Source organism: Monodelphis domestica, chromosome 6 (genome assembly GCF_027887165.1).
Source record: "Monodelphis domestica isolate mMonDom1 chromosome 6, mMonDom1.pri, whole genome shotgun sequence".
Lineage (NCBI taxonomy): Eukaryota > Metazoa > Chordata > Mammalia > Didelphimorphia > Didelphidae > Monodelphis > Monodelphis domestica.
This window is the reverse complement of record NC_077232.1, coordinates 200,927,750-200,939,875: the sequence shown is the minus strand read 5'-3', so window position 1 is coordinate 200,939,875 and position 12,126 is coordinate 200,927,750. Positions and strand designations below refer to the sequence as shown.

Sequence of the window (12,126 nt, the reverse complement as noted above, 5' to 3'; positions counted from 1 at the left end):
TTAGATCCCTTTCCATAACTACTGAAAACTTCTGGAGGGTGGGGATGAATGCCTTGTGTGTGTTTGTTTGTTTGTTTTTTCATTCTATCTCCCATTGTCCTTGGCAGAAAGCAAATTCCAAGCAAATGTTTATTCAATGATTAATTGATTAGTGATAAATAATCCCCTAGCTAATGTATCTCTAGGCATCCTCTGGGTATGCTAATTTTTTTCTTTCCCATATTATTTTACATTATCATTTATATCTTTTAGCTATGTTTTCAATGCAAAGTATACAAACATATGAAAAAATCATGAAGCTTGTTACAACCTTAAAGGCAAATAAAAATAAATTAGAGACACATAAATCTACTTTCCCATCTCTACAAAAACTTTATGAGAATAATCTACATATACACCATACATCAAAGATAATCTTGATGAAGATATGTGAAGAGGACTAACAAGCTTTCACAAGCTTCCTTCTGCAGAAGACTACATCTTTAGAGTCAGGTGTATTTAGAATACCGCAGTGTTTGTTGTTTAATAATGGTTAATTTTAAAAAATGATTTAAAAGTGTAAATAACAACCTTAAAGAATCTCTCACCAACTTGAATCTCCCATGGATGTGCAATAATCGTACAAGATCCTGGAAAAATGTGGAGAAAATGGAAATAATATCAACTTATGACTTTATGATTATCAATATAAAACAGATAACTGAATTTTGACAGTATTTTTGTTATCATAAATGATGTCTAGAATCAATTCCAAATGAAGGTTGGAGTTCTTATGCACAGTGGGCTCCTCCAGATGTTCCTATTTGTGGATACATTGTATTGGTACATATTAAGCCCTATAGATGAAAAGCCTCCAAAATGAATTGACTTATTTCAAAGTTTTTGCTATAATATTTGCAGAAAAAACCCAGATGGATAAAGAATGCCTCTTGACTAGATTATTATATTAAGTTAAATGAAGAGCTTATCTATAAGTACATACAACTTGGACAGAGACTGAGGATGACCAATATGTGGGATAAACTTAAATAGGGAGTGGACATTTTTGCTAAGCTGTGACATGCTTCTAATGACATTAAGTTTCACACTGAAATGAAAGACTATTATTTTAATATCATATTTTCTGGTGATGGTGAATGCCTCCATCTCCAAACATTTCAACTTGTTGGTCACTCAAAAGGCAAGGGAGAAGTATATGATAGGTTTGAATTACTGTCAAATATTGCACTGAAGAAATAATAAGAGTATCATTAAAAAAGGATGCATGGACTTCTGGGTAAACATGGCTGCAATCTAGACACCACACCCTTCCTCTCCTCGGCACCGAATGAAATAGACTACATCAAAGGAGCATAAAAATCACCTCTGGAGGAACAGAAGGACACCCCAGTACTCCCCAGTACTCCACAGAGGCAAAGGTACGTGGGGTTTGAACATTTCCACACTATAATAACAAGGAGGAAAAGCTTGCACAGAAACGTGAACTGAACCGCCCTTCCCTCACCCCACCTCCCCCACCAAACCAGAGTGAGCTACCTGAGCGCTCACTGGGACAGCGAGTGAGTGGGGAACTTCTCTGTCTGGGGGGGGGCACTCCAGGGTCCTTGGGATCTGGGGACTGCCAGGAAACAATGTCTCAGGGCAGTTTCACGGGAGAGTCCTGCGCTGAGCATGGGAGCTGTACTCGGGGTGCTTGCACTGAGCATCTGAGCGGAGCTAAACACCAGGGGCAGACCACGCATTGATTATCTGGGTGGACCTGATCACCTTGGTGGTTGGGCTGAGAACAGGGGCCCGTGCTCTAAGAAACCTCGGAGGCGGGGAAGAACTAGTCTGAGGCAACCTAAATTCACAGAAAACCCGCCCATATCACCCAGACACCAGACCAAAAAGGAAAGGGGAATAAAACCACCAAAGGGATGGCTCATATGGCCCAAAATCAAGCCTCCAGGAAGAAAGAGAAAAAGGTGACTATTGAAAACTTTTATGGTGGGATTACCTAAGGAAAAGAAGAGAATGAAATAAAAAAAAATCAGAACATGCCTCCCAAAATGAAAACTATCAACAAGCTCTGGAAGATCTCAAACTGGAGCTTACCCAAAAGATGGAAACCTTCTGGAAAGAAAAATGGGAGAAAGAGATCAGCAGTCTGACAGATAAGACTGCTCAATTGGAAAAAAGAGCTGGAAGCTCTCCAATAGAAGGGCAGACAAAGCTGAAAAGCAAAACCAGTCCCTAACGACCAGAATTAAGCAACTCAAAGAAAGAGAGATCATAAAACAGCAAGGATCAATAAAGCAAAGCCAAAAAATTAATGAATTAGAAGAAAACATAAAATATCTCACTGAAAAGGTCACAGACTTGGAAAACAGAGGAAGAAGAGACAACCTCGGAATTATCAGTCTCCCAGAAAAACCAGAGATAAACAATAAACTCGATGTTATTCTACAGGAGATTATAGAAGAAAATTGCCCACACGTTCTAGAGAAAGGGGGCAAAATAGAAATAGAAAGGATTCACAGAACACCCTCTATACTAAATCCCCAAAAGACAACCCCCAGGAATGTAATTGCCAAATTCAAGAGTTTCCAAGAAAAGGAGAAAATCCTACAAGAAGCCAAGAAGAGGAGCTTCAGATATAGGGGGGCTCCCATAAGGATCACACATGACTTAGCTGCTAACACACTAAGAGACCGCAAAGCATGGAACATAATATTTAGAAAGGCAAGAGAACTGGGTCTCCAATCAAGAATCAACTACCCAGCAAAACTGACCATATACATCCAGGGGAAAGTATGGGCATTCAACAAAATAGAAGACTTCCAAGCATTTGCTAAGAAAAGACCAGAACTTAGTGGAAAATTTGATATCCAAGCACAGAAAGCAAGAGAAACATGAAAAGGTAAATATGAAAGAAAGGGAAAAGGAGATAAACCTTATGTTTTTCTTTAAGAAAACTCTCTTCTATAAGGACTACATTTACATCAAATTATATATATTAATATGTGGGGAAAAGGTTTTGTGTAACTCTCAAAAATTGTATGCATCATAAGAATAGTTAGAAGAAACATGCATAGGGAAAGATTGGGGCATTAAGACAATTTAGTGAAAGGGGGGGCAAAGAAAGGAAAAGGGAGGGGGGAACCATTGATGATACTAAGATTTACTTCAAGAAATAGGGGGGACTTAATAGAATAATCTTTCCCATATAAAGATACACATGGGAAGGGGAGGGGAAGAACTCTCATATGAGAAGGAGAGGAAGAGAGCATGAAGTGAAATTACTTAAACCTTACTCTCAGTGAAATCAAATCTGAGAGAGAAGAACATCTAGATCCAGTGGGACACTGAATTCTATCTTATCCAACAGGGCAAGAAAGAAAGGAAAATTAAGGAGGGGGTGGGGGAAGGGAGTACAAAAATGGAGGGGCTAGAAAGTGAAGCATCTCAAGGGAGGGGACTAGGGGGACTGACCTAAAGTAAATCACTGGTTCAAAAGGAGATAGCTAAAGAAGAAAGGTCAGAACTAGGGGAAGATATCAAAATGCCAGCGAATCCACAAATGACAATCATAACTTTGAACGTGAATGGGATAAACTCACCCATAAAATGTAGCAAATAGCAGATTGGATTAGAACCCCAAACCCTACCATTTGTTGTCTTCAAGAAACACACATGAGGTGGGTTGATACTCACAAGGTTAGAATTAAAGGTTGGAGTAAGACCTTTGGGGCCTCAACTGATAGAAAAAAGGCAGGCATTGCAATCATGATATCTGACAAAGCTAAAGCAAAAATAGACCTGATCAAAAGGGATAGGGAAGGTAAATATATTCTGTTAAAAGGGAGTATAGACAATGAGGAAATATCACTAATCAACATGTATGCACCAGATGGTATAGCACTCAAATTTTTAATGGAGAAACTAGGAGAATTGAAGGAGGAAATAGACAGGAAAACCATATTAGTGGGAGACTTGAACCAACCACTATCAAATTTAGATAAATCAAACCAAAAAATAAACAAGAAAGAAGTAAAAGAGGTGAATGAAATCTTAGAAAAATTAGAGTTAATAGACATATGGAGAAAAATAAATAGGGACAAAAAGGAATAAAACTTCTTTTCAGCACCACATGGCACATTCACAAAAATAGATCATACACTAGGTCACAGAAACATGGCACTCAAATGCAGAAAAACAGAAATAATAAATGCAGCCTTTTCAGATCACAAGGCAATAAAAATATTGATTAGTAAGTGTACATGGAGAGCCAAATCAAAAATTAATTGGAAATTAAATAATATGATACTCCAAAATCGGTTAGTTAGAGAAGAAATCATAGAAACAATTAATAATTTCGTTGAGGAAAATGACAAGGGCAAGACATCCTTTCAAAGCTAATGGGGTGCAGCCAAGGCAGTACTTAGAGGAAAATTCATATCCCTAAGTGCATATATTAACAAATTAGGGAGGACAGAGATCAAGGAATTGGAAATGCAAATCAAAAAACTTGAGAACGAACAAATTAAAACCCCCCAGAAGAAAACCAAACTAGACGAAAGTGATAGAAATATTGAGCTAATAAACAAGACTAGAACCTGGTACTTTGAAAAGACAGACAAAATAGACAAAGTACTGGTCAAACTCATTTAAAAAAGGAAAGAAGAAAGGCAAATTAACAGCATCGAGGATGAAAAGGCGGACAGCACCTCCAATGAAGAGGAAATTAAGGCAATCGTTAAAAACTCTTTTGCCCAACTATATGGCAATAAATATACCAACCTAGGTGATATGGATGAATATTTACAAAAATATAAAGTGCCTAGACTAACAGAAGAAGAAATAGATTTCTTAAATAATCCCATATCAGAAAAAGAAATCCAACAGACCATCAAAGAACTTCCTAAGAAAAAATCCCCAGGGCCTGATGGATTCACCAGTGAATTCTATCAAACATTCAAAGAACAGCTAACCCCAATACTATACAAACTATTTGACATAATAAGCAAAGAGGGAGTTCTACCAAACTCCTTTTATGACACAAACATGGTACTAATTCCAAAGAAAGGCAGGCCAAAAACAGAGAAAGAAAATTATAGACCAATCTCCCTAATGAATATAGATGCAAAAATCTTAAATAGGATACCAGCAAAAAGTCTCCAGCAAGTGATCAGAAGAATCATTCACTATGATCAAGTAGGATTCATACCAGGGATGCAGGGCTGGTTCAATATTAGGAAAACCATCCACATAATTGACCACATCAACAAGCAAACCAACAAAAATCACATGATTATTTCAATAGATGCAGAAAAAGCCTTTGATAAAATACAACTCCCATTCCTATTAAAAACACTGGAAAGCATAGGAATAGAAGGGCAATTCCTAAAAATAATAAACAGTATGTATCTAAAACCATCAATTAATATCATCTACAATGGGGATAAACTAAATCCATTCCCATTAAGATCAGGAGTGAAACAAGGATGCCCATTATCACTTCTATTATTTGACATTGTATTAGAAACACTAACTCTAGCAATTAGAGAAGAAAAAGAAATTGAAGGTATTAAAATTGGCAATGAAGAGACCAAGCTATCTCTCTTTGCAGATGATATGATGGTCTATTTAAAGAATCCTAGAGAATCAACTAAAAAGCTAATTGAAATAATCAACAACTTTAGCAAAGTTGCAGGATACAAAATAAACCCATATAAGTAATCAGCATTTCTATATAATTCCAGCACAGCTCAGCAGCAAGAACTAGAAAGATAAATCCCATTCAAAATCACCTTAGACAAAATAAAATACCTAGGAATCAACCTCCCAAGACAAACACAGGAACTATATGAACACAACTACAAAACACTTGCCACACAACTAAAACTAGACTTGAGCAAATGGAAAAACATTAACTGCTCATGGATAGGACGAGCCAATATAATAAAAATGACCATCCTACCCAAACTTATTTATCTATTTAGTGCCATACCCATTGAACTTCCAAAATACTTCTTCACTGATTTAGAAAAAACCATAACAAAGTTCATTTGGAAGAACAAAAGATCAAGGATATCCAGGGAAATAATGAAAAAAAAATACAAAGGAAGGGGGCCTTGCAGTCCCAGATCTCAGACTATATTATAAAGCAGTGGTCATCAGAACAATTTGGTACTGGCTAAGAGACAGAAAGGAGGATCAGTGGAGTAGACTCGGGATAAGTGATCTCAGCAAGACAGTATATGACAAACCCAAAGATTCCAGCAATTGGAGGACAGTGTGGGAAAGATTAGGTTTAGATCAACACTTCACACCCTACACCAAGATAAATTCAAAATGGGTGAATGACTTGAACATAAAGAAGGAAACTATAAGAAAATTAGGCGAACACAGAATAGTACATATGTCAGATCTTTGGGAAGGGAAAGACTTCAAAACCAAGCAAGACTTAGAAAGAGTTACAAAATTCAAAATAAATAATCTGGAATACATCAAATTAAAAAGTTTTTGTACAAACAAAACCAATGTAACTAAAATCAGAAGGGAAGCAACAAATTGGGAAACAATCTTCATAAAAACCTCTGACAAAGGTTTAATTACTCAAATATACAAAGAACTAAATCTATTGTACAAAAAATCAAGCCATTCTCCAATTGATAAATTGGCAAGGGACATGAACAGGCAGTTCTCAGCCAAAGAAATCAAAACTATTAATAAGCACATTAAAAAGTGCTCTACATCTCTTATAATCAGAGAGATGCAAATCAAAACAACTTTGAGGTATCACCCCACACCTAGCAGATTGGCTAACATGACAGCTATAGAAAGTAATGAATGCTGGAGGGGATGTGGCAAAGTAGGGCCACTAATTCATTGCTGGTAGAGTTGTGAATTGATCCAGCCATTCTGGAGGGCAATTTGGAACTATGCCCAAAGGGTGATAAAAGACTGTCTGCCCTTTGATCCAGCCATAGCACTGCTGGGTTTGTACCCCAAAGAGATAATAAGGAAAAAGACTTGTACAAGAATATTCATAGCTGCGCTCTTTGTGGTGGCCAAAAATTGGAAAACGAGGGGATGCCCATCAATTGAAGAATGACTGAACAAACTGTGGTATATGTTGGTGATGGAATACTATTGTGCTAAAAGGAATAATAAAGTAGAGGAATTCCATGGAGACTGGAACAACCTCCAAGAAGTGATGCAGAGTGAAAGCAGCAGAACCAGGAAATCATTATACACAGAGACTGATACACTGTGATACAATTGAAGGTGATGGACTTCTCCATTAGCGGCAATGCAATGTCCCTGAACAATCTGCAGGGATGTAAAAAATACTATCCACAAGCAGAGGATAAACTGTGGGAGTAAAAACAACGAGGAAAAGCAACTGCCTGACTACAGGGGTGGAGGTGATAGGACTGAGGAGAGACTCTAAATGAACATCCTAATGCAAATACCAACAACATGGAAATGGGTTAGAAACAGGAAGACATGTGATAACCAGTGGAATTGTGTGTCGGCTATGGGAGAGGGAAAGTTGGGGGTTGGGGGGGAAGGAAAAGAAAATGATTTTTGTTTCCAGTGAATAATGTTTGGAAATGACCAAATAAAATAATGTTTAAAAAAGAAAGAAAAAAGAAATAATTAAAAAAAGGATGGATGAATAAAGGAAGTGAGCTGGTAACATAGCAAGTGTAAAAGAGGATAATCACCAAGAACTTTTGATACTCTACTAGCATCTCTCTAACATCAAGACATCCAAAAGGAATCCCCAGAGATATTAGTGAGACCCCTTGTGGAGAATATACAGAAAGACATGGACAAGAGTCAGCATAAAAAAGAGGTTGGATGAACTTGGGTTTGAGGAGGGAATGTTTTATAGGTACTCTATTATGTCATTGTTGTTAAAGAATGGTTTATATGATCAGCAGTTCTGAAAAGGATCTGGTTGCAATGGATGGTGTATCCCATGAGTCAATACTGTGATACAGTATCCAAGGAAAAAAACCTAATTAGTTTTTGGGTTATACTAAGAGATACATAGAGATAGGACCTGAACTTTTGAATTTTATTGGTATAGAGAATTTCAAAGTGAGGTAACTTTTTCTTTTACTAGTATTTGCCCCCATCTTCTCTACAGTTTATAGTTTTAGAGTTGCCTAGAACATTGAGGTAAAATGGTTTGCTAAAAATGAAAGGGTCAGTGGCAACACCTGAATTAAAGTATTCTTTCCAAGGAGAGACCTCTACTGAATTTCTCTGTCCATCTATGTTGCTATCTGGCTGCCCCCATTTCTCTTTGTGTTTCTGTCTCTGTATCTCTGTTTATTTCTGTCTATCTGTCTCTTTCTTTCTTTTTCTCTCTTTCTCCTTTCCTCTCTCCCTTTCTGTCCCCCTTTCCCTCTATCTCTCCCTTTTGCTCCCATTCTTTGTGTCCATCCCTTTCTGTCTCTCTTTCCTCATTCTCTCTCTCTGCCTCTGTGTATCTGCCTTTCTCTGTGCCTTTCAAGAATAAGGAGGGGATGATTCCTATTTACTTTGTCTTTGTATATCAGACCACATCTTAAGTATTGCTGGTTGTATTCAGAAGAAGGCATTCAGCATGGTGAAAGTCTGTTAGTTTATGTCTCATAAGTACCATCTTAAAAAACTAGAAAGAGGATGTTTGAGATGGAAAAACAGGACAAAAAAAAGAAACAAAAAGAAAATCCAGGAGGGACATGATTACAATCTGTGTGAAGGGCTGTCATGTGAAGGAAGGGATTAAAGTTTGGGTTTTTGGACTCAGAGAACAGGAATGAGTATCATGTTGCAAAGGGGCAGATTTTGGCTTGTTATTAAGAAAAAATGAAGTTGGAATGAGCTCTTTTAAGAAAGTGTAGGTAAATACTTTTTGGAACTATTCAGAGCTTGAAGGACCATTTGCATGTATGATATAGAGGGGCTTGTTTTCATCTATGGGTTGGACTAGATGGACAATGAGATTCTCTACCAACTCTCAAACTGAGTACTTCTTTGATCATTGATTTAGAACCAGCTAAGAACTCAGGAATTAAATGGGGATATAAAAACTGGCTCCTTTCTTTAGAAAGGAAGGATGTCTTCCACCCTTTCATTTTCCAGATAGGACAACTAAAGTCTACAGAAGTAATCTGGCTTAAGATCCAATGGGACACAAATGGCAGAGAAGAAGTTGACACCCAGGACACTTTGACTCTAGATCTAGCACCATTTCTGCCATTTTGCATTGCTGAAGTAAGTGGCCCCTCAGTGAGATCACAGATCTACTGCAAGCAAGCAAGGAATACAACCCAGATCACTGAGGAACAAGTAGTAGTCACAGATTCATCAAAACATCATTTTGAAATGTTATCTTGAAACAGCCATTAAACTTACCATTTCCCACTTAAATAAACTGTATCATAACACTTCCTTACCTGGGTGTCACTATATAAGAATTTCCGGGCCTTTTAACATGGAATAGGCTTATGTTTGCCTTTACATTATCCTAGACAAAGGAGGTTACCAGGCAAATTAATAATGTAAGCAAGATTGCAAGAGCACTATTTAACTTGCTGGGGGGGAAAGCCATTTCCAAGCATTTTAGCAGTATTTATTTTACCTATGGAAAAAAAACAGAGCAGTACCTGATAACTGATTACAAATAATCATTACTGATTTACCTGCCAAGGCCTCTGCATACTGACCCCTTCCCCACCATTAGCCTATTAAACTTTCTATTCTCAAAAGTTTCACAATTGCAAGTCTTTATTTTTTATAAAAATATTCTATACTTTGAAAGGTTAAATAATTCAGAACTGTCTTTCCCCAGTTAGTCTGCATTACTTCAATTTTATTGTCTTCAGAATATGTAACTAGAGGAGGTGAACACAACCATCCAAATACTTAGAATTCAAACAGCATTTTTCTTTAGGGGGAAAAAGTTAAACTGCTTTAACTTTTCCTTCAAAATATGTGCATCACATTATATTAAGACCAACTCTTGCCTCTGTGGAAGGGAGCCAGGCTCTGTATCTATGTATTATTATAAAGGAATATAATGATTCTGAGATGCACCGAAGGTGAAGTGGGAACATATTCTAGGCATGGAGGATAATGATGGTAAAGGGGCGGGTGGGAGGGGGTGGTTAGCTCCGTGTCCAGTTTGACTGAAATATGGAGTGTATGAAAGATAATGATATAAAATCAAGTTGCAAAGGTAATTTAGAGCTAGATTATAGAGTGTCTTCAATTCTTAGTTGAGAAGCTTGTGTTTTATATTAGGGGCAGAAAATCCCCAAAATTCAGCTCTAACCCATGTCTCTCTCTTGAATTCAAGTCTCACCTCCTCAAATGACTGCTGTATTCTTCCACCTGAAGGTCCAGCAGGCAATTCAGAATTGTGTTCCAAAGAGAACTCGGAACTCATTGTCCCTTCAATATTTTGCTCTTTCTAACTTTCTTATTTTTGTTGAAGGTTCTTCCAGTCACCTTAGTTTCAGCTTTGGAGAGGTATCTATTTTACTTTTACACAGCTCTCAAAGCCAAACAAATGGAGAAATCCTGTCAATCCCATGTCTACAATAACTCCTTTGTCTTTGTCCATTCTCTTATGTCTACTTACATGTCCACCAACCTCATTCAGGGTCTCATTAGCTCTCACCTAGTCTATTATTGCTATCACTTTCTAACTGGTTTCCCCACTTCAAATCTTTCCTCTCTCTATTCCATCTTCAATAAATGTGACAAATAGGTATCCCAAAACTGTGTCTGATTATGTCAATCTCCTGCTCAAGAAATTTCAGTGGCTCCCTCCTACCTCTAGGATAAAATGCAAAGTCTTCTGTTTGACATTTAAAGCTCATTAAAATCTGGCTCTAGTTTATCTTTTCAGATTTATTTTGCATTATATACCATAAATATTCCATTTCAACCAAACTGTTTTGTGTCTTATTCTAAATGTACAACACTACATTTCCTATTTCTATTTTCATTAATGGGATATTTTTTCTTCCTTATGTCTACCTCTCAGAACCCTTAAATCCCCTTCAAGGCTTACTTTGGGTACTACCACCTATATGGCTCTCTCCCCTTTCCAATTCCCTAGTGTTTAGTACTTCAACCTCCACAATTTAAAAAAAATTTACTTATCCAGATACATGTTGTTTACCTTCAGGAAAATGTAAGTTCCTTAAAAGGCAGGAATGCTTCCATTTTTATTTGTGTATTTCTAGTGCTAGTAAAGTGTCTTGCACACATTATTTGTTTTATAAATGCTTGTTGAATTTAGTTGAATAGAGACAATAATTGAACCCTTGGGAATGAATGACATAACCATAAAAGAGACATTATAGATAGAAGAGGGTCCGTGGGTTAAAAAAAGTCAGTTCTTTAGGGACAGGAAATATGTGTGTATATAATTATATATATACATATTCCATATATATGTGTTATGTATATACACATATATATTCTACATTTCATCAAGCAAATCAGCAAAAACTAAGACTAAAGAATCAGAAGGAAAAAGAAAGACAGGAAGGTGGTCCCAGAAGACAAAGGAGGAAAGATAATCTAGTAAGGGAGGCTGGTTATCAGTGTCAAAGGCTACAAAAAAAAAATACAAAGAATATGAGGACTGCAAAAAAAAAAGCTACAGTATCTAACAGTTAAGAGATATATTGGTGGAAAAGAAACTGAGGCTCACAGAAATGATGTGGTTATACAACTAGCAAATATCAAAGGTGAGATTTGAACTGATTCCTCTCCTGACTCCAAAGCTGGTGCTCTTTCCAATATATTAGCATGTCCATTTTTGACATTTTAAATTTGAGATGTCCAGCAGGCAGTTGTCAAAGGAGGGCTAAAGTTCGGGGAGAGATTAGGGCTGGATATATAGGTTTAAGAGTCATCTGCATGGAGATAATAATTTGAACCCTTTGGAACAGATGAGATCACCAACAGACAATGTAGAGAAAAAACATAAGAAGGCCCAGGTCAGATCCTAGGGGAGCATCCACACTTAGGGGACAGCAGATGGCTGATGATACATCAAAGGAGATTGGGAAGAAGCAGTCAGACAAAAGGGGATAAAAAATGTCTGCATCGCTTACATCACCCACC

General features: G+C 37.1%; 1 long non-coding RNA gene across 3 annotated transcripts in view; it reads right to left on the bottom strand.

Annotated features, from left to right (window-relative positions):
- Positions 1–569: 569 nt before the first annotated feature.
- Positions 570–12,126, bottom strand: part of LOC103097436 (uncharacterized) — a 159,529-nt gene continuing 147,972 nt past the window's right edge. For all 3 annotated transcript variants that reach the window (XR_008912938.1, XR_008912940.1, XR_008912939.1), the window contains one exon: positions 570–629. This is a non-coding gene — a long non-coding RNA (uncharacterized LOC103097436). The remainder of the gene's footprint in view (positions 630–12,126) is intronic.